Source organism: Sminthopsis crassicaudata, chromosome 2 (genome assembly GCF_048593235.1).
Source record: "Sminthopsis crassicaudata isolate SCR6 chromosome 2, ASM4859323v1, whole genome shotgun sequence".
In the NCBI taxonomy this organism is placed as follows: domain Eukaryota; kingdom Metazoa; phylum Chordata; class Mammalia; order Dasyuromorphia; family Dasyuridae; genus Sminthopsis; species Sminthopsis crassicaudata.
This window is the reverse complement of record NC_133618.1, coordinates 292,282,506-292,305,471: the sequence shown is the minus strand read 5'-3', so window position 1 is coordinate 292,305,471 and position 22,966 is coordinate 292,282,506. Positions and strand designations below refer to the sequence as shown.

General features: G+C 37.9%; 1 protein-coding gene across 4 annotated transcripts in view; it reads right to left on the bottom strand.

Moving 5' to 3' along the window:
* GPR68 (G protein-coupled receptor 68) overlaps window positions 1–22,966 on the bottom strand; it is a 45,341-nt gene that overhangs the window by 7,393 nt on the left and 14,982 nt on the right. Inside the window, exons 1-2 of one of the 4 annotated variants that reach the window (XM_074289722.1) lie at window positions 15,267–16,192; window positions 13,265–13,315 (exon numbers count right to left, since the gene is read on the bottom strand). The exons of 2 other annotated variants lie outside the window; for them this stretch is intronic. The gene's annotated coding sequence lies outside the window, so the exon portion shown is untranslated. Of the gene's footprint in view, window positions 1–13,264; window positions 13,316–15,266; window positions 16,193–22,966 lie in introns of those variants that run through there. One more of the 4 variants, XM_074289723.1, reaches the window with a different exon arrangement.

Below are 22,966 nucleotides of genomic sequence, written 5' to 3'. Positions count from 1 at the left end.
AACGATTTTGAAAGAATAGAGGCTCTAGTGGTCAACCCTAATTCCATAGGATTCTGATGACCAATGCTATCAACCTCCAGACAGAAAGTTTATGGATTCAAGCTATAGAATGAGAAATACATTTTTGGACGCTGCAAATTTGGGATTTGTTTTGCTTGACCAGGCAGATTTGTTAACAATGTTTTCTCCCCAGTTTTGAAGGGAAGAAGGCAAAAAGAGAGAAGCTAGGGAAAGAATTATTTTTCCCCCTCCACAAAAAATTAAAAACAGAAATAGAAACTTTTTAAATGAACAGAATAGAATGAAAGCCAGAAGGAATCATGGGCAAGAAGGGCAGATTTGAAAGTTACATAGTAAATTTGTTTGTATATAACAGAGAAGCACAACTTCACACATAACCTTCTCTTTTTATTCTATTGTGTATACTGAAATGCTCACTTTAGTTGTTGCTAAAGTTCAGACTTTTTTTTTTAATGTGAAAAAATAAAAATAAAAAAGTTAATTATACTTAACAATTTCATGACATAATAAAGTTCATGACAAACATTAAGCTTAATGAACTTTTAAAAATAATTTATGAGCATTTATGAGTCATTAAAAACCAAGTTTGTTATCATCATTCTTATCCCTTCTCAGGAAAATCCCAGAAATGGCTTAAATCCTGATTGATATTCTCATGGAAGAGGCCTCTCTTTGGTGAGGTTCACAAGGTTACAATGGAGAAAGTATTAGGTTTGAGTTAGAGTAGATGATTTCAAATCTGATATTTATTACTTGTGTAAATCACTTCATCTTTTTAGATTTGTTTCCTAAATTGTAAAATGAGAGGGTCAGACAAGATTCACTCTAAATTCTCTTTCAGAGTGCAATCTTACAATTTTATGTGAACTTAGGAACAAATTATCCATCACTCATACCTTCAAAAAATGCAATTTAAATAAAAATTAGACCTTAGTCATTTTTTCATAATATTCATTTTTTATATTTTGGGTTTCAAATTTTTTCCCTTCCTTCAGCCCTTCCCCCAACCACTGAAAAGGTGATATACCAATTACATGTACGAACTCATATAAAACATATTTCCAAATTAGTCATATTTCTTAAAAAAAGAAAAGAGAAAGTACAAAACCATGCTTCAATCTGCGCTCAAAGTTCAACAGTTCTTTCTGAAGGTAGCATTTCTTATCTTGATGCCTTTGGAATTGTGTGGATCATTGTATTTATCAGAGTAGTTAAATCTTTCACAGTTGATTATTGTTACTATGTTGCTTGTTACTGCATCAATGTTCTTCTGGTTCTGTTCACTTCACTTTACATCTGTTCATGTAAAGTCCTTTCATCATTTCTTATAGCACAATAGTACTGTATCATAATCATATACATAATTTGTTCAGTCATTCCCTAATTGATGGGCACCCTCATAATTTATAATTCTTTTCTATCACAAAAAAGGAGTGGTTATAAATATTTTTGTACATATGGGTCTTTTTCCCTTTTCTTTGATCTTTTGGGAATACAGACTTAGTAGTAGTATTGCTGCTTCAAAAGATACTGGAAAGTTTGAGGATGCTCTAAAATACTAGAAAGCTTGAGAATGCTCTAAAGTACTAGAAAGCCTGAGAATGCTCTAAAATACTACATGTTGGCTGATTGATGCCTTTTGTGTTTAGAAAAGAAATCCCAGAGTGACTAAGCAAGAGGCCCTCAGCTATGATTCTAACTAGAAGTCATATTTAAATTCAGGTTTTGCTTCTCTCCCCTAGAATATGGGAACATTTCAATTACTGCCTTGACAAATGGGAAAGGAGACCATAGATTTGTTAAGTATTTAAGTCCTAGGCAGTGGGCTAAGTAGTGAAATGGATAGAATGTTAAGTTGGAGTTAGGAAGACTCATCTTCCTGAATTCAAATCCAGCCTCAGACACTTACTAGCTGTGTGACCCTGGGCAAGTCATTTAACCCTGTTTGCCTCAGTTTTCTCATCTGTAAAATAAAGTGGAAAAGGAAATGGTAAATGGCTCTAGTAACTTTGCCAAGAAAACCCCCAAAGGGATCATGAAGATTTGGAATGACTGAAAAACAACTATGTTACATGCCTTATAAATATTATCTTATTTGATCTTCACAGCAACTCTGGAAAATAGGATTTATTATTATCATCCCCTTTTAACAGTTGAAGAAAATGAGGCAAATAGAAGAAGAATAACTTTATACCCAGAGTTACACAGCTAATAAGTGTTCAAGGCCAGGTTTGAACCCAGTTCTTCTTGACCTCAGAACCAGCTCTCTAGAATCCATCACAAAGAAGGTAAGGCCTTTATCTGAAGGGACTTGAAGCCTACATTGTGTTTTGTAAAATTATGACAGTTTTTTTTTTATTTTCAAAGTACATGCAAAGATAGTTTTCAATATTCATCCTTGAAAAACCTTGTGTTCCATATTTTTCTCCTCCTATTCGTACAAACCCTTTTTAATTTAGTATAATCAAAGTTACCCACTTTGCATTTCATAATGTTCTTAAATTCCTCTTTGGCCATAAATTCCTTTCTTTTCCACAGATCTGAGAGGTAAACTATCCCTTGGTCTCCTAATTTGCTTCTAGTACAACCCTTTTACATTGTGTTTTAAATTGGTCTCATCCATCAAATGGTCCTTTGGCCTAGACACTGAGGTTTAAGTAAAGGAGGATGCTTACTTCCTCCTTCCAAGACCCTCATAAAATACTGTGGGGAAAGATGGCCAATAGCAGTGTGGTCCTTTTCAGTCTTTAGCTGGTCTTAAGTAATATTAATTTTTATATTTCTACTTGGGTCTTTGCTAGAAATAATCTGATAATAACATGGAACAGAAAATCAGGTATTATCTAAAGCATGGTCCTTCTTGGGAGGCAGGTAGGGAACCTAGTCAGTGAGGGAAGATGAGAAAAGTGTTTTTTCTCTGGGTTCTTCAGGTGCTTCTGGCTTGCAGCTTTGAGAAAGAAGATGGATGATGTCAATCTCATTTTGGTTGATGGAGGGAAAATAACATTCTAGAAGAAACTGATATGCAAGAACTAATGTCATATCCCTGTCCCCACCTTGCTGTACTTAAAGAGTTCAAAGAATGTTCCCTTCAATAATATCCGGGTCTCTCTTTTAGGAAGCAGGAAGTAACCATGACAGTATCTTGCATTTCTCATGAGCCAGGGAAGGAATTAGAATGAAGTAAAGCAGTAGAAGGAAATATAAAAACCTCTGTTGACTTCTAGATGCTTGGAACATTTAATTGTCTGAATAACTTGAAAGTTACCTAAAAATCTCTATTTATTTTAGCCTTCATTAAAATAATAATTTCTTGCATTTCTACTTCAACTCTGGCTTTCTTTCTACTTAGAGAATGATGCCCCTTATAATGGTGAGAATCTTTATAAAATATAAGAATCCAATTTTTTCTTAGACAAAGAAACTCATTTATCCAATTCAATAACAAAAACAGAAAGCAAAGAAAGTATATATAGTAGAAAATATTAAAGAACAACTAGATGGCACCAGGGAAAGAGCATCTGACCTGAAGTCAGTTTCCTCATCTGTAAAATGAGCTGCAGAGGGAAATGGCAAACCACTCCAGCATCTTTGCCAAGAAAATGGGATCCTAAATGGGATCAAGGAGAATTGGACATAATTGAAAAACAACTCAATAACAACAAAATACCAGAAAACAAAGAGTGAAGGAACTCTCCAACTGGGAGCAAGACAACTCAGCTCAACCAAGGTAGTCCCAGATATCACTAAAGGGAAAATTCCTTGAAGTCCCCAGCATAGGAGGCTGGGGACAGGGATATGACATTAATTTTTTTCTTGTCAGTTTCTTCCAGAATATTATTTCCCCCAGCATTTTAAAGTGGGATTAGCATCATCCATTTTCTACCTCAAAACCAGAAGCACCTAAAGCAAAGAAACTCAAGAGATCAAAGAGACTGCAGAAGCCAGAGGGAGAAGGCTGACTCTCCTCTCCCACTCTCCCTAACCCGCACATAGGCATGGGCCCTAGATCTCTACAGATAATGAAAGAGTTCCATACTAATGGGCTTTAGGATTCTGGTTCACTCCTCCCCTGAGCCAATTTTTTTTTCTCATTCCCTTGCAAAGATGAACTGGAACAAGTTCAAAACCTGTAATTGTACAATATAAATGCAAGCATTAGCCCTTTAATATAATAAGAGTGATTCTCTTTGAGTACCAAGTACCCAACTTTCAATATTATTGAAACTGGAATAAACAAATGCACATTAGCAGTACATGCTGTAGCTGTGACACTTTATAGAGCACCACCTGAGAAGATGTCAGGGACAGCATATCTGACACATGCACATTTCAAAAGTACATGCACATCCATCACTCAGAGGAGTCAGTCCAAAGCAACAGATGTGTCTAAGAAAGCAAAATTTTGACAAGGACACTAGTAATAGGCCTCCATATAAAATACTGCTTAGCCATAAGTAGCAGCATATATGCAACACAATTAACAGACAGACATTGCTATGGCATGAACCTAATACAAAAAACAAGTCAAGTGAACATAAAAGCATAATTTTTAAAAAGAAAATTCAAGCATGCAGTAATTAATATTTCATAATGGTAATCTCTAGCATTTTGCCTTAATATTTAATACTACATCTTGCACTAACCTAGTGATTAGTCTAAAAGGTATAGTTCCCTTGACACTGATTGATTTTTCAGATGCTATACCTGAACAATACTAACTGTTGGTATTGGCTAACCATTTACAACTTGTGTAAATATACTAGGGCTGGCAGCCATGACAAGTTGGCTACCAGTTTGTTCTTGCTCTGTGAATTGAATCTGCGCTCCATAGCAGTTTTTGACAAGGACAGCTACACTGACCTCACCATCAGTTCTTTATTGGTTTATGGGACATCATGCAGCAGTGATGATTAAAAATTGAGAATTTGGTTGGACAATGAGTGGATCTGAAGTTGCCATCCTTACTAACCTTTTTATGACTAGTATTTGGGTAAAATATCTTTAAAGCCTACAACAGGGCTTGGATTTGGTAGCTTGAATGAAGAAGACTATCCATACATGGGATATATCTAGGTATAATCAGAAAAGTGGATCAGGCTGTGGTTCATCTAAACCTTCCAACACTCATCATAATGTCAGCATTGATTGGAGTTGATTCTAGTCTTCAAAATTCTAGCAGAATACTGCTAGCAATAAGCTGGTACCCAATACCTGTACACTTTGACCATCCATGCAAACTGTGAAGAGCTTATAAGCAGATAGAGACAAGAAGTTCCAGTGAACATCACAGGAGCTCCAACTGTCCACTCTCTGCACTAGATCCTGAGGATCCCATTTGGAGATCCCCATTATCACAAGAATAGAAGCCTAGGTTGGGGCTGGAACTCAGCAAGAGGATGGGTCCATTCTGATTGCACGAGTATGCTTGAGATACACCTCACAGAATCCCACTCACTCATTCTGGACCATTCAGAGGAAGAGCTAGGAAGATTCTTTTGTCTATAATGGAAGATTTCAGAAACTGTCTCAAAGAAGTGCTGGTGAAAGCAGTCATCACAGAATCCAGAAGCCCTTATACGTGACCCATAGTGGTGGTTCTAAGAAAATGTGTGTTGATTACCCAACTCTGAATAAAAGAACTAAAGAGACCAGTACACTATGTGACATGAATGCAAGATGACTTGGATTGTCTCCAAGGCAACCAAGGATTTTCAGCCTTGGACTTACATAGTGGCTACTACCAGATTTAGTGTCTGAAGAAGATAGGAAGATGTCTTTTATCTATTTAGCTGGAAATTTAACAGTTTGAGCGCATGCCCCAAGTTCTCTCTGGGGCATGAGCCATTTTCCAAAGTCTGATGGAGAAAGTAGATGGAAACATGAATTATCTGGAAGCTTTAGTGTACCTTGATGACAACATTGTCTTTGGTAAGGTGTTAGGGGAACACGAGGAAACTGATTAAAGTCTTAGTTCGACTGGAGAAAACTTGTCTGACAAATGACAATTTTGTAGAGCTTCTGTTAAGCATGGGGTCGAATTATTTACAGTAAAAACTTCTCAAGTGGTCATCAAATCTTAGACACTTAAGAACTTTTCTGAGATCTTAGTCAATAAACATTTGTTTAAGTACTACTTGCATTAAGTACTTTAAAAATATTCCATCCAAACAGCAACTCTGGGAGGTTTTTTTTATTTTTATTTTTGATAGATGAGGAAACTGAGGCAAACAGAAATTAAATGACTTTCCCAGAGTCACACAGCTATTAAGTATCTGAGACCACATTAGAACTCAGGTCTTCCTGATCCGAATCCCAGCACTTTCTTCACTGTGCTATCCACCTGTTCTGTGGGGGGAGTTATTCTCCTCTAAAAAGGGTAGAAGAAAAGTTCCAATTAATTAAATGTTCTGCTTAGTAAGTTTTTAATTAATAGTAAATTTAAAGAGCTAGATGTGGAAAAGGCAAATCATTCTAATATCTTTGCCAAGAAACCCCAAAAGGGGTCATAGAGTAGAATATGTCTAAAATGACTGACAATAACAATAATGGTATCTATTGCCCCTTGTTAGGATTAAAGGAAATAATGTATGCAAATCCCTTCACAAACCTTAAAATGCTTCATAAATGTGAATTATTGTTTCTATTTGCCACAAGAAAACTCAAGGAAAAGAATATGAATTGTCAGTGTTTAGTCCCAGTGCTAAAAAAACAAAAAACAAAAAAACCAAAAAAAAAACCTAGAAGTGAACTTGACTACTCATTCATTTAACTCTGATTGTTAAGATTTCTATACATCTAGAAGAAATGTGCGTCTCATAACTTCTGCCCATTTCCCTATACCTTCTTGGGTCAAAAAGATTAAGTCTAATTTCTTTCCCACACAACAGCCCTTCAGATAGTTAAAGACAGTCTTCTATTCCTTTTCCCAATATCTACCCCCACAGGGTCTTCTCTTTTCCAGATTAAATATGCTCAGTTCTTTCAATGGATCCATTACTTCCTGACCCCTCAACATCCTAGTTGTCTTCCTCTAGTCATGGCCGCCTTGTCAATATCCCTTTTAAATGTGGTAACCAGAACTGAACCCAATTTTCTAATTGTGGATGGCCTTTGAGATCTCTTCCAGCTAAATGATTCTGCGTTTCTATTAGACTTGAAGTCAGTAGACCTGAGTGGGAATACTAGATCTAATATTACTTAGAACAAATCGTTACCTCTTTAAGCCTCAGTTCCAACAATTGTAAAATGTGAATGATAGTACTTTTGCTCCCTACCTCAGAGAGCTGTCATGAGGAAAATACTTTGTAAATCTTAGGTTTAAAACTGCAACTGTTATTATTACTAGTTGTAAACTAAGAACAACATTTCCATATATGGTGATTAATTCTACAATCTCCAGTTCTATGAAAAGAGGAACCAAGAAAATTATTTGCCTAACGTGACACCGGGAAGGTCAGTACACTCTCTAGCAGATCTGAAATGTCCATTTGTATAAAGGTATAGCCACAGAGCCAGGCTCTCTGGAAGGGATATAGGAAAGACTGAAAAGAAAAGGGAAAAGCTATAGCTAGCCAATTTCTCAAATGGCTCCTTCAGGAGTTAGAGGTTTCATTAAAAGTTCAGACATTTTCAGGAAAGAGTAATTGATACAAAAGTTGTCAATCAGATCAAATCAATAACACGACTTGGGGTCTTAGCTTATCATGATGAGAATATAATGTTCCTCTTTTCAGTTGATAGCATTTTCCTAGAATCCCAAGCTTTGTTTTAGAATATGGAAGCTCCTTAAGAGCCCCTTGAATGAATCGATAGAAGATCATACTAGCCTTGAAAGCAATTCTCATGAAGCTTCAAAAATGAGTCATGAGGAAAAAGAATTTCATTCTGGACTTGAATAGTATGGTTTATGTCTCATTATTTATTCATTCAATAAACATGGATGCAAAGCACTTTGCTAGGTACTGAGGAAAGCACAAAATCACCACAACCCAAACATTTGGTTTACTAAGCCAAATGCCAACCTAAAGGCTCTTTCCACCCCAAAAAAAAGTTTGCCGTTTATATATAAGAATCATTCAGTATTCACTTAATCAGCCAGCATTAATTAAATATCTACCATATGCCATCACTGTGCTATGTGCTGGTGATACAAAGAAAACAAAAGACAGGCTCTGTTCTCCAGAAGTTGACTATTTAAAATAAAACAAACCCAAAAAAACATATTTAATGATTACAACTATTACAAATACCTGAAGAAACATAAAACAAGGAAATGTGTACTTGCCAAAGGTAATTGCCTGCCAGGGTGATCAAGGAGATTCCCTGCAAGTGGATTTATATCCCTCAGTTAATTCTGTTTACAGATGTTATTGGACTGGCTGCATCAAGCCCCAAATCAAGGAAGGGAACATCGTGGAAGACGTAGTTACTGTGATCAATATAAGATCCAAGACAATTACAAAGGACTCATAATGAAAAATGCTATCCACCTACAGAGAGAGAATTGATGAATCCTGAATACAAATTGGTCTCAATTTTTTTTTTACCAACACTGCTAATATGAAAATGTTTTGCATGATTTCATATGTATAATTGATGTATTTCTTGTCTTCGGTGGAGGAGGGGTGGCAGGAAGAAAGAATTTGAAATTCAATTAAAAAAAAAAAAGAATGTTAAAATTAGATAATAAATTTAGGAGGAAAAACAGCATGGAAATATTTTAGAGTATGCTGGAAGGGGTCTTTAACCACTCAAAAGTTTGCCCTGAGCATCCACATAGTAAAGAACAAATGCATCAGATTGCCTAAATTGTAGGTAATATGCATTTGGTTGAAGATAGATAATACAGAGGGGCAATGAATTGGGCCCAAAAGGACGGCATAGGATGGGGCAGATGTGACGGTTGGGATTTTCATCACTGGAGAAACCTTCTAGAAGGTGAGATTCATCAGGTAGAATTCAAGTTCAAGTTTTAATGATTAAAAAATGAACATAAAATTGATAAATGCTCAAGAGACATGAATAGACAGTTTTTGGAAGAAAAAAAATCAGATCTATATTTAGTCATATGAAAAAAATGTCCTAAATCATTATTGTTTACAGAAATGCAGATTAGAAAAATTTTGAGGTACTTCCTCACATCTATCAGATTGACTAAAATGATAGGTGGAGAAAATGACAAATGTTGGAGGGGACATGGAAAAATTGAGACACTAACACACTGCTGGTGGAATCTGTAATCATGCCCCCAAAATTATGAAACTATGTAGACCCTTTGATTTAACAATACAACTATTAGAGTTCTTTCCCAGGGAAAAAAGGAAAAGAAGCTGTATGTTCTAACATATTTATAGCAGCTCTCTTTATGGTAGAAAGGAGTTGGAAATTGAGGAAATGCTCATCAGTTGGGGAATGGCTGAATTAAGTTATGGTATAAGATTGTGATAAAATGTTATTGCGCTATAAGAAATGATGAACCATTAATGAGCTTTTCCTCTTGGTTTGATTCTTCTTTCACAACATGACTAATCTAGAAATATGTCTAATATGATTGTACATATTTAACCTATATTAAATTGCTTGCCATCTTGGGGAGGAGAGAAGGGAGGGAGTAAAGAAGAAATAAGTAGAAATCAAAACCTTATAGAAGTAAATGTTGAAAACAAAAAAATTTTAAAGAATGTCAAAGAAAAAATTTAAATAAAAATTTAAATCAATTTTAAAAAAAGAAATGATGTACAAGTTGTGATTAGGAAAATAAGGAAAGACTTACATGAAATAATGGAATAAAATGAGCAGAGCCAACAAAACATTGTGTACAAGAACAGCAATACTGTTTGCAGAGTAAATATTAAAGACTATGCTATTCTGAGTTATGCGAACATTCAAATCATCTACAAAGGACCTATGAAAGAAGATGCTATCCATCTCCAGAGAAATAACTAGTATATTGAACTATATATTGTATATTTGGTCTTCTTTAGTGTAGAGTTGGGAGAGAAGGAAGAAAACAGTTTGGAACTCAAATGTAACAACAAAAAAAAAAAAAGACAAAAAATATGATACCTCTTCCCTCTATCTGCCAGCCAAAGGTCCACCCTCCCATTAGCATTCTCTTCCATGTCGTCTATTGCCTTCCTTGAAAAGGCACATATCTTTTCAACAAGTTCCTTCTGCTATCCTGTGGTTGGAAAAGCACCAAAGCAGGAGTCAGGAGATCTGAATGTTAGACTTGGTTTTTACCATTAAAAGCTGTGTGATTTGGGTAAATCACTTCCTCTCTCTAATCTTCAGTTTCCTTAAATGTAAAAATAAAGGGGCTACACCAGATGGTCAGTATGGTTCTTTCCATTTCTAACGATCTAGAATTCTCTTAATTTAGGGTTTTTTTTTATTTTTGGCCCTTATGGAGAGAAAATCATGAAACCATGGAGAATTGAGTGGACCCTGTAGATCATCTCTTCCAATGCCTACCAAAATTGGAATTCCTTCTCTAGCCTCCTAGACTCTTATTTGAACTTCTTCGGTTTCAGTTCACTTATTATGATAGAAATGAGGAAACTCAATCAGCCAACCTTGTCATCGAACCTTGTCTCTATTTTTTAGAGATCTCATAAGGCAGACCATTCATTCTATCTTTAGACAACTGAATTACTAGGAAGTCCTTCTGTATTTATTAAGTTAAAATCTGTTTCCTAGGATTTACAAAGCCACTTGTTTGAGATCTACTTTCTGGAAAAAGGAAGAAATCTATTTGATAGTTTTTTAAATAAATATTTAGAGATAGCTTTCTAGACCCTTATCCCAAATCTCTCTTTTTCCAAACTAAACAGCCTAGTTTCCTTAACACTGGACAAATCACTTTACTCATCTGTGCTTCAGTTCTTCATCTGTGAAATGAGGAATTCAATGACCTCTAAGATAATATACCTTTGATCTTAGTACAAACTAAATCAAGGGAGCTGTATTCAAATCCTCACTCTAAACTAGCTGTGTGAAATTAGGCAAGTCATGGCATTTCTCTGAGCTTCTAGATTCCCTAGTGAGAGCTATTTCTCACAGAACGTAGTTTTCAAATCTTCAGTTATCCTGATCATCTTTCTTTGGTTGTATTCTATTTTATCAGCATTTTATCAACATTTTCTCTGTGGACCGCTTTTCCCAAAAGCTCCTAAAAGAAAACCTCTCCCTGGTGAGCTGAAGGACCTCTTCCACTCCTTGTGCTCCTTAGAATAGAGTATGTCTCAGTTCCTTGTGGGGAGGATAGAAAATCAGCTGCCTTCTAGGAGCAGTCCTTAAGCTTTAATGTTTCCAGGGAAGGAAGTGACCCCAAATTGGATTCCTTCATCCCAACCTACCATTGTAGGGCAGCTTATGCTCTTTAGGGGATGGAAAGAAATAACCCTGGCCAGTTGCTCTGAAATTTAGAATTGTGGTATTCTGAATAGCCTCCCACTTAACTTTACTCCTTCCATCATTTAGTTTTCTCCTTTGTTCTCCAAGATAGTTATTATTTCAATACTTCAAGGTTAGCATTGGGCATGGATTCAAGATGACCTGAAATCAAATTTCACCTAATTCACCTACTAATTATATAACTCTAGACAAGTCTCAGTTTCTCACCTGTAAAATGGGAATAATGATAACACATAGCTTTCAGGATTGTTATGATGATCTAGGGAGATATTTGCAATGTAACTTAGCACAGTGCCTCAAGCATAGCACACCAGTACTTGCTTATTTTCCTTATTTTCTTCCTTCCTTCACTTGGCAAAAAGCTCTAAACTTTCCTACAGTTCTAGTATCTTCCAGAAAGATTCTGTCAGCCTATAGATAATGCTGCAAGATAATATTCCAAATGGTTCCTTCCCTCCCTCTTTCTATCACCTTTGGACTGATCAAGTACACATATGTGCGCACACATACACACACACACACACAACTTTAGAACTGAACAAGAGGACCAACTGTCTATAGGGAAAATATTTCTTCACTAATTCAAAGAGAACTATGCCTTATGCCTTAAGTGGTGGTCAATGAAAAGTAATTTTATCGTAATCAATGTGTGTGGAGATCACAAATGAAATAATAATAATAAAGGGATGAAATAAATATGAAATTACATTTTATCTTAGAATCAATAGGGAGCCACTGAAGTTTACTGAGTTAGATCTCTGCTTTGGGAAAATCACTTAACTATGTACAGGACAGATTAGAGAGGGGTGAGATGAGGAAAGGAGATCAATTAGGAGAATACTGTAATAGTCCTGGTGATAGGATGGAAGCTACATAAGTAGACATGAGATATATAATAGCCATGGAAATGGCAAAATTTAGAAATTGTGAAGGAAAGTGAAGATTCAAGAACACTGAAGTTTTAGACCTGGGTGACTAGAAGGGTAGTGATATCCTTGATAAAAATAAGTAAAGTCAGAAGATTCGAGGGTTTGGGGACATAATTAGTTCACTTTGAGGCATGCTGATTTTCAGATGTCTACGAAACCTCAAGTTTGCAATGACCCATAATGGGCAGTCAGTACTATGGGTCAGGAGTTTGGGGAGAAAGTTCAGGATGGAATTCCATACAGATGACACTTAAACCCCTGTGCACTGATGAGTTAACTGAATGAGAGGCAGCAAGAAGAGAGGAGTGGCCAGGACCTTAGAGAATAGCAACCTCAGAAGATAGGATATGGCTGGTGATCCAGCAAAGTAAAAGAAGAGGAGATGGAAGAGGCAGAAGGAGAAAGGGGAGAAAACAGTGTCACAAAAACCAAGACAGAAACAGGAAGTACCCAGGAAGGAAGAATGGCAAGTAGCATTAAATGCTTCAAGAAGTCAAGAATGGGGATGCAGAAAAGACCAAACTTGGCAATTAAGAGATCATAAGTGACTTTGAAAAGAATAGTTTCAGTTTCATGACAAGGCAAGGAAAAGGAGTGGATGGAAGTAGAGTGGGTTTGGGAAAAAGGAAATAAGAGAATAAGCATTTTTTTAAAGTGCCTCCTGTGTGTCAGACACTGTGCTATGTGCTTTAACAAATACTATCTCATTTGAAGCTGACAATAGCCATGTAAGGGAGATGCCACTATTATTCTCCTTTTGCAGTTGGGGAAACAGGAAAACTTTAAGTGATTTTCCCAGGCTGTATTTGAACTCAGGTCTTTCTGACTCTATGGCACAATGATTTGGAGTTGGGAAAATGTATCTTCTGAGTTATAATCTGGCCTTAGACACTTACTAGCTGTGTGATCCTGGGCAAATCACTTAAAGTTTGCTTCAGTTTCCTCATCTGTAAAGAAAAAAAAAAAAGAAATGGTGAAGCACTCCAGTATCTTTGCCAAGAAAACTCCAGATGAGACATGATTGAAAACCAATTGACCAACAACTTCCTGACTCCAGGTCTAGTACTCTATACACTGTGCCACCAAATGCTTCTTAAAAAGAAAGATAATGTAATATAGCCCTATCCGTGGCTGCTCATCCTTTGTTTTTCATTCTCTCCCACCAAATAAGTAAAAATTCTGTGTGTATGTGTAAAAGGAAAGGAAATTTCTACTCATGATCTCCCGACCCAGGGGGAGCGGGTAAAGGGTCAGTAGGTAGAACTAAGCCCTGGCTGCAGCACTTGCAAAATGATCTGGGAATCAGGAGGTAGGATGACAAGGGCAGGGTAAGAATTTTGCATTTATAGCTTTAGTGGGTGGCTGATTTTGTTTGGGTTATAACTGCCCTGAGGAGCCCACACCTGGGTCAGCAATGGAAGGGGGCACAGTGTGGGAATAATGAAGGGGATGGAATAATTCTGTTAGAGGCAAGTCTAGAATTAGTTCTAAAGCACAGGACAGGATGCCAATCATCTTTCCAAAGTCTGGTGGATCACACACTCCTTGGGGCTTGGGATATTCTATGCTCCCCCTTAAGGGCCCTCGCCTCCACTTTGGAGACATTGTCATTTATCAGTAAAATTTCAGCTCCGGATAAATTTTTTTTAATTTCTCTATATTTATGTTATTTTCCCTTTTTATTTCTTTGAGGGCACAGATAAGTTTAATATTCTCCCATTTCTGCCTGCTGAAAATTTCTTCATTCTTAGTTTAGCCCTAGTATATTGCCACAGGAGGGAACTCATCATAGTTAGGATGGAATTTAGAGCCTTAGAGAGGTGCCTGGGGCCCTACACTTAAGAGTCTTGCCCAGGGTCCCACAACTGGTATCAGGGACAGAAACTGAACCCAGCCTTCCTAATGATGGGCAGCTCATCTATAACTCTACCTGGCTGCCTCTGTGGCAGTTTAGTGATTACTTCCTTAATGACCCCTCCCCTCTTTTTTCTTCCCCCCCCTTTTCCCACTAACCCCTCAGCTAAAAGTCAACTCTTTCATCTTTAAACTCCTACAGAACTTGCACTGTTATGTCTCAATGTCTTGTGGCAAAATACAATTTCTTGAGCTCAATTTCTTCAGCTCATGACTCATGCGGGCTCTTGGCATGCAATAGGTGCTTAATAAGTGTTGCTTGAATTGAACCCACCTCCCTCCTTTGTAATGTGGCAAGTCAGAAATATAAGTACAGAAATACCAAACGCCCAACCTAACCTAAACAATGGCTTACTCATCAACCCTCTTCCTTTGTGGGCACACATGCACACACACAGACATTACTCATGGTGTTGAGTAAGTGCTCTCCAACACTCATTCTGCTGGAGAATTTCCCTCTAAGCCTCCCTTCAGCCTGTCATACACTCAAAACAAGGCTACTTTCAATTCTAAAAGACATTAATATTTTAAAAAATAAAAATAAAAGTCTTCCTGAATGGCCCAGATTCTGCTTTAGGGAGGGGTGTAAGTCAAATGAGAAGAAGCATGGTTTTGGCGACTCAGTTTTCCCCCTTCCCCGCAGAGAATTCATGAAATCCCCTTTAGGAACCTGGAAGATAAAAGGGCTTTACACTTTTAACTCTTCCAATAGCCTCTAGTGTAATCTCCCAACTGGCATTCTCCCCGTCCCTGGAGGGTGGCAGGGCCAGCAAAAGAAGTAAACTGAGTTACACAAGGTTAATCGCCAAGGTCACTGAGTAGCAATGGCTATCGGTACCCAGTGAGTGGGCAGCAGTCCACAAAATCCTCGCTTCTCGGAAGAAACCAGTCGGAACCCCCAAGAAGGAACTCAAAGGAAAGCTTCCCCAAACGGCCCTTTGGTCCCATCCCCGAGCGCGATAAGTAGGGGAGCCTGACACCCACCTGGAGGTTTCCCGAGCGGAGGGCTCCAGTCCCGGACGCCAGCTCCAGACATTCTGCCCGCTCCGGCTGCCTTCCCTCCGACAGCTGCCGCCCAGGCGGAGAGCCGGCCCCCCGCACCTCGGGTCCACACATGCACACATCCACACACGCACAGACACAGTCCTCCGCTTTTCAAATCCCACCGCATGACGCTGGCCATCCCCAGACCTCAGACCCAATCCTGTGTGCGCCTGCAGCTGCTGGCAGCGTGGCTCGTTACCCAGCAACCAACCACCTGCCGGCCCACACTGAGGAAGGAGGCGGCAACTGCCTCCCTGCTCTAGTCCCGAGACTAGAAATCGCCCGGCGCTTTCCATCCAGCTGTTCCCTCCTCCATGATGAAGGAGCAGCGGAAAACCCAAACCCAAAGCGACTATGCCAAGAAAAGCCCGTTAATTACAAACAGGGGGATAGATGCTGAGCCAGAGGGACATACTAAGGATGACCACTGCGGTGCAGAGGAGGAGAAGAAAAAGGCACAGCGCCGGTACCCACCATCTACGGGAAATCACAGTATTCCCTTTCCCCCAGCATAAGTCCCAGTCTGGCTGCTTAACTGCAATACCACATCTGCATCAGGCCCTTCAGCGTTACAAATTGTCTCCTCCAAACAATTCTGGGAAAGACACATGGGAAAACTGGGGGCCAGAGAAGAGAATCAGAGCCGGAGGACTGAAGGGCACCAGAAATAGCATCTGACACAAGCCTTCTCGTTTCACCGGCCCAGAATGGTCAAGCAGGTTGTCGGGATCACACAGCTATTGGGAAGAAGAATCTGAATTCTCTGTTATAAAAGCTGGTTCTTTATGAAATAGCAAGAGGGATACAGGGGGGAAATCTAGGTGATATAAAAACAAAAGATATCAATAAATATCTTTTAAAAAAAAAAGAATTTAGATTTAGGTTCTCTAAAGTCCAAGTCTTATGCCTGTTCCACCCAGGTAGCCATTGTTAGATCCTGAATGAAAAGCTTCCTGCTCAATCCATAGTGAGTCAAGAAAACTTGCCCATCTTCCTTTTTCTGCCCCATTTAAAAAGGAGTTCTTGAACTTCTTTTCAACATAATTTGTTTCCTCTATAATCCTATGCATTTTATTTTATGCATTTAAAAACACTATTTTGAGAAGGGGTCCACAAAGTCCACCAGGCTGCTACAGGGGGTCCATCTTACCAAAAAATGTTAGAACCTTTATTTTAAAAATATGAACTTTTCAAACACTTTTTATGTTAATAGAGTAGTAGAAACAAAATAGAATCCCATCTTTTGGAAGAATGGTTAAGCCAACTACCACCTGTGAATGCAATAGAATATTCTGGTATTATAAGATGACAGATAAGGGGGTGAAAAACACAACCACATAAAGTAATGTGAAACAATACACAATATACACAATGAGTTTTATAATATAAACATATAAAAGAACAAAAAAGAAAATAGTAAACTCTCATTTTAATGACCAAACCTGGTCCCTAGAAAGAGATCAATTTTTTAAAAATCACTTTCTTTGCAGAGGTTTGGGTTTGGAACACCTAACATTGTCAAACTTGGCTGATGGGTTGGTATTCTGGCTAAACCACTTTTTTCATTCTCCTTTTTGATCTTTTTTTTTTTTTTTTGAAGAATGGTTTGCTGGAGGAGGAGCTAGATATACTTGAAAATAAAAACTAATATAAAAAGATACCAATAAACTTTTTTTTAAAATATAAGAGTATATTAATGCAACTATGCAAACTAATACTACTCAGATCCAAAATAAGAGAAATCCAGATGTAAGACAATAATAATTTTAATTCAACTCAATAAACACTTATTAAATGGCTGACTGTGTTAAAGCACTGTGCCATAAAGCTGCAATGCAAAAAACAAAAAACAAACAAAAAAAAAACCTCCCAAAGGGCACAGGCTACCTTTGCTTTTTCCCTTCTAGAAAAATATAAAAATCTAATGCTATTAGGGAATACCACATTGAATGAAACCTAAGATACATGTTTCCCTAGAAGGGTACTCAGAGATTGCTCTCTCTGACATCAGCCTTAGGTTAAGAAAGTACCTTAAATATCTCTGTATGTCAATGGATTCATGATCTCATCTTTGTGAGCCCTGATTCTAATGGAGCAGATTACAACCCTTCATGCTTTTTCAGTCTGTACTAGTCTTTGTTCATGGCCTCCCAAAAACAAGTCTTATATAGTAAAAGGTCTTCCTCTAGGTCCAAGGCTATTAAGATGGGGGGCAATGAACTTGGATGGGAAAAATTCTATCTTTATTTTAACATCATCAGTTTTCTTTATAATCCTATGTAAAATATGGAGCAAAGGTTTCAGAGGGTTAGGGGGATGGAGAGCTTCCCTATTCTAGTTGACCCAATCCTCTCTATAAGATACTGTCCTATGCCTCCTCCCTTTCATGGCTAAACTGTTTGAGAAGACTGTCTACAATCATTGCCTCTGCTTCCTTCCTTTTCACTCTCCCAGTCTGGGAGTCATCATTTGACTGAAACCACTCTCTCCAAAATTAGCAATATCTTTTAACTGCCAATTCCAATGGCCTTTTCTCAATTTTAACCCTTTTTTTAACCTCACTGACACTTTTGACACTTGTTCACCTTCTTAAAATTGTCTTAAGTTTCTGTGATATTGCTATCATTCTTCTACCTATCTGACTTCTATGATTCTTACTCCTTTAAAAAAAAAAAAAAAAAAGAGGACTAAATGACTTACACAAGATCACTTACCAAAGTGTCTGAGGCTAAATTTGAATTCAGGTTCTCATGACTCCAGGCCTGGTGCTCTATCCACTGTACCACTTAGCTGCCCCATGACTGCTCCATCTTAGTCTCTTCCTGGATCTTCATTTAGGTCAAACCTGCTAACTCTCCCAAGACTCTATACTGTGTCCTTTTCTCTCTTTATTTCATTTTTCTTCAGCACATCAGTTCCTATAGATTTGAAAATTATCTTTAGGCAGATAATTCTCATAAAAATTTGTCCAGCCTTCTCTTCTCTCCTATACTCCAGTCTTGAAATTGCAGGTGCCTATGGACATCTTGACATGTCCAAAACTGAAATAATTGTCTTTTCTCCTATAACTTCTCCTCTTCCTAACTCCCCTATTATTTATTGTTGAGGGTACTAATATCTTAGTCACTCAGGCTCATAACTAGATATTATCCTTGACTCCTCACTCTCCCTCCCCCACACCCACCCCCATATCCGATTTGTTGCAAAATCTGATCGATTCTACTTCTCATATTTGCTCCTTGGTTTTCTGGGACACAGCCTTCACTCTGGTGTAGACTCTCATCACTTCATGGAAGAGAAATGATTACTAATAACCAATGGGGATATTCACCATTTCCCCTTTTCTGTATCTTCATTTCAAGACCTCAGTTTCTGAAGGTTGAACTAAACTTTTCTATCCATCCCCACCTCCAACCTTACAAGGAACCTCTAGTCAAAGGTTGATTTCTTTCAGTCAATCCTGGGTAGAGAAGGGGCTTTTATCTATATTGCCCAAGGCTGGGGATGTCAGGGTATAGAGATAGTCTCTGTGAAAACTTCACTCTCAGATCCTCACTGGAATAAATCCCCTTTTCTTTGTAAAGTCCAACCCAACAAGACTTGATTACTACTCCAGAAACTGCTTATTCTTGGAAGGGCATATAAACTATGGCCCACTGTCATGCTTGATTTTGGTCTAAGAGGGAGACCGTCAAATGACCATCCTTTTAGTATAAGGTTGGCATTATTAATAAAATGGCTAAATTACCCAGACATTATATCTCTCAAACTTTTCTTGAGTTCTCTTCTATTCTAGTCCATTTTTTATTCAGTTACCAAAGTGATCTTCCTAAAGTCAGGATCTGATGATGTTGCCACAATAATCAAACTATAGAAGCTCCTAATTACCTCTAGATTCAAATATAAAATCGTTTGGCTTTTAAAATTCTTTACAATCTGGCCCCACCTACCTTCCCAATCTGCTCACACTTTATTTCTTTCCAAACATTTTATGATCCAGTGACACTGACCTTCCTTGGTGTTCCTCATACAAGACAAATTTCTTTTTGTTTTGGAAATTCAATTTTATTTTTAGTTCCAAATTCTCTCCCTTTTTCTCTCTTCCTCCTCCACCCATTGAAAAGTCAAGAAAAAAACCTCTTATTACAAATATATATAAACAAGCAAAGCAAATTCCTCCATTAATTAAATCTAAAAAGAAAAAAGGAAAGAAAAAGAAAATATTCTTCAATTTTCATTCTGAATCCATCAGCTCACTATCTAAAGGAAGACTGAATGTTTCATCATGATCTCTTTAGAATTATGGTTGGTCATTGTGTTGATCAGTTACTAAGTCAAAGTTGATTATCTTTAAAATATTGCTGTTAATTATGACTTCTATTCTGCTCACTTTATTCTGCATCAGTTCATACAGATCTTCCCAGGCTTTTCTGAAACCATACCCTTTATCATTATTATAGCATAATATATACCACAATATAGCACAATCATATACCACAATTTCTTCAGGCATTCTCCAACAGATAGAAACCCCCTCATGTTCCTATTTTATGTCACCATGAAAAAAGCAACTATGAATATTTTTGTCCTTTTCTTTGAGTTTTTAAGAGTATAGACAAAGTAGCCTGTATTACCATTTCCATACATTTTCAGTGACTCTCTCACATGCTTGGAGTACTCTCTAAACCTGTCTCCACCTTCTGGCTTACTTGACTTTGTTCAGCTGTCAATTTTCAAACCCCCACTTGGTATCATCCATGTCGGACCAATCTCTAAGCACTCCACATCACCTGCTTCAGCCACCTTTGTGGTCCTTGTACAAACTCTTATCATCTGTCTATTCTCTCAGGGGAACTCTTCACTTGCTTGGGGTGGACTCACTAATTCACCAAAAACAGGTTTGAGGCCTGTCCATTACTCTCAACCCGGGAGGCTTCCTAGTAGCTGAAAAACTTTAAATGTCAAGTTAAAGAATTTATATGATCCTAAAGGAAACAGAGTCATTGAGCTAGAGTAGTGTGCTGGAGCAAAGAATTAGATTTTCAGCGTGAGCATTTAAAACCTCAAAAATCAGCAAATGCTACAGATCAAGGCTTCATCTACAAGACTGTAGAAAGTGATGGAGAAAATATTAATATAGATTAAGCTTAAAAGTATGTCAGACTTTGGTCCGGAGAGACTAATGTTAAACACCCCGAGAAGGTATTACATGATTAGACTATGCTTTAGGAATATCACTGGTTAAATGGATTGTAGTATGAAGAGAATTAAGAAAGGGAAATAAATTGCTATTGCAATCATCCAAGACTTCTTAAAATTTTTCCATTCAGACCCCTTTTTTACATCGCCCTGGGTATATATGTATATGAAATAAGTATGCAAATCACACCTTTACTGATAATAAATCATAATTTTGCAACCCACATATTGTTACAAGACTTCATATGGGGTTGCAAACCATGGTTTAAGAAACTGGGTAACAGACAACAGAGGCTAAAATCAGGCTGAAGCTATGTGAATGGAGAGAAGCTAATATTCATAATAGATGATGGGAAACATGACAAGATTTGGTAACTGACAGTATATGTGGGGGTGAGAATGAGGAATCAAAGACACTCTAAGGGTTTACAAGTCTGAGGGACTAGAAGGATGCTGATACTGCCTGGAAAAAAAAATAGAGAAGCTTAGAAAAGGCATATGTATGGATAAAAAATAAGAGTTCTGTTCTGGAGCATGATAACATGCAACGGAATTGGATTTCAGTGAGGAAGGGCTGGGCAAGGTCACCTGCCTCACTTTTCCCTCCGGAGCCATCTGGGTCCAGGAACCAGACATAGATCAGGATGACTGGAGATGGCCTTAGATGCAGTGAGAAACTATGGCCTTTGTAAACTAAATCTTCCACAGATCTCAATCTGACTGACTGATTATTCAGTGATTAAAGCTCAGTAGAAACTGAAGAAAGAATGTTCTCTTTCACCTACTCAAAAATAAATGAATGTATGACTCAATCATCAATCACTGTGACCCTCAGGGTTTCTGGCCCAAACAGAAACGACTGCTATTTACATTCACTCTGAGTCTATCAGGGAGATGGCCATAGAACACAGTTTGAAATCTCCCCAAAGCAGTAGGTGATATGGAATTATAGCTCAGGAGAGGATTTAGGGCTGAATAGAGGGGGCTGGGGGCCACTTTCAGTGATGAAGGCCTTGATGGAACATGCTTAGAGAACCATAAAATGCAAGAACTACAAGGGGCCTTAGAGATGAATGAGTCATGCTCTCTCATTTCAAGGAAAAGGAAATGGAGAGACAGAAAGGGGAGCAGCTTTGCTGAGTCCACACAGCTAGATACTGGGCCACCTAGTAACTAGCCTAGTGTTCTCTGCACTACACAACACAGAAATAAAGCAATTTGGGCAAAGCTGTAATTAAGAATTCTTTCATCTGGACCAGAAATATATCATCTCAGATTCAGAATTGGAAGGACCACAGCAGTTAGCAAGTCTAACCCTCCTTTTTTTATATATTTATGTAGAATTGTATATATTATATATATGATTATACATATTATATATAGAATTAGATATGTCTATAATTATATATAACATGTATATATACATATATAGAGAGAGAGAAAGGAAGGAAACAAGCATTTATTAAGTGCCTACTGTGTTGCAGGCACTGTGCTAAGCATTATTTCATTTGATCCTCACAACAACCTTGGGAGGGAGGTTTTGAGTATTATGTCCATTTTACAATTGAGGAAACTGAGGCAGACAGAGATTAAATAATCTGTTTAGGATCACACAACTAATAAGAGTATGAAGCTGGATTTAAGGATTTTAAGTGAAGTTTTCTTCATTCTAGACTCCAGTCACTTCCAAGGAAGATTATGTGTCTTGCCCAAGATCCCATAAATAAAAAGTGCACACATCAGAATTTGAACCCAGTTCTCACAATTGCCCCTGGAGTAAAAAATACTCATCATCCTCCTGAGTTCAAATCCTGCCTCAGATACTTACTAGCCACATGATCCTGAGTAAATCACTTAACCCTATTTCCATCAGTTTTCTCATCTGTAAAATGAGCTGGAGAAGGAAATGGAAAACCATTCCAGTATCTTTTCCAAGAAAACCCCAAATGGAGTCATGAAGAGTCTGACAGGAATAAAAATGAGCAAACAAAATAGGGCCATGGAGTCAGTAAACCCATGACATCTGGGTGCCAAATGAAGAAAATCAAGCTATTTGAAATACGTTTTCATGTCCTTTTTGGGAGGCTCACACGTCATCCCAGGTAACAGAGCCCATCAAATTCAGTCTTTCTGAAGTGAGGCTGGTCCAGCTACAGCCTGAGAAATGTAACCAGCCCCTGGGTGTGGGCAGTGCTCAGCAACCTTGAGGGTGAGTTACTATCTTTCTTCATTGTGGTGTTGGTTAGGATGCATAATAAATGGTAATTAAATGCAATAATGCTGAGAGTAACAGATTCATGGCATGCAAGTATAGGGGAGAAAACCTCCCTGGCTCTGCAGTTAAGGGAGGCTGAGTGGAGTAGCAGAAGGAACACAGGTACTTTCTGCACTCAGGACCTCTTTTCACCCAAGAAATTCACCTAAGTGACTCCGGGTATATA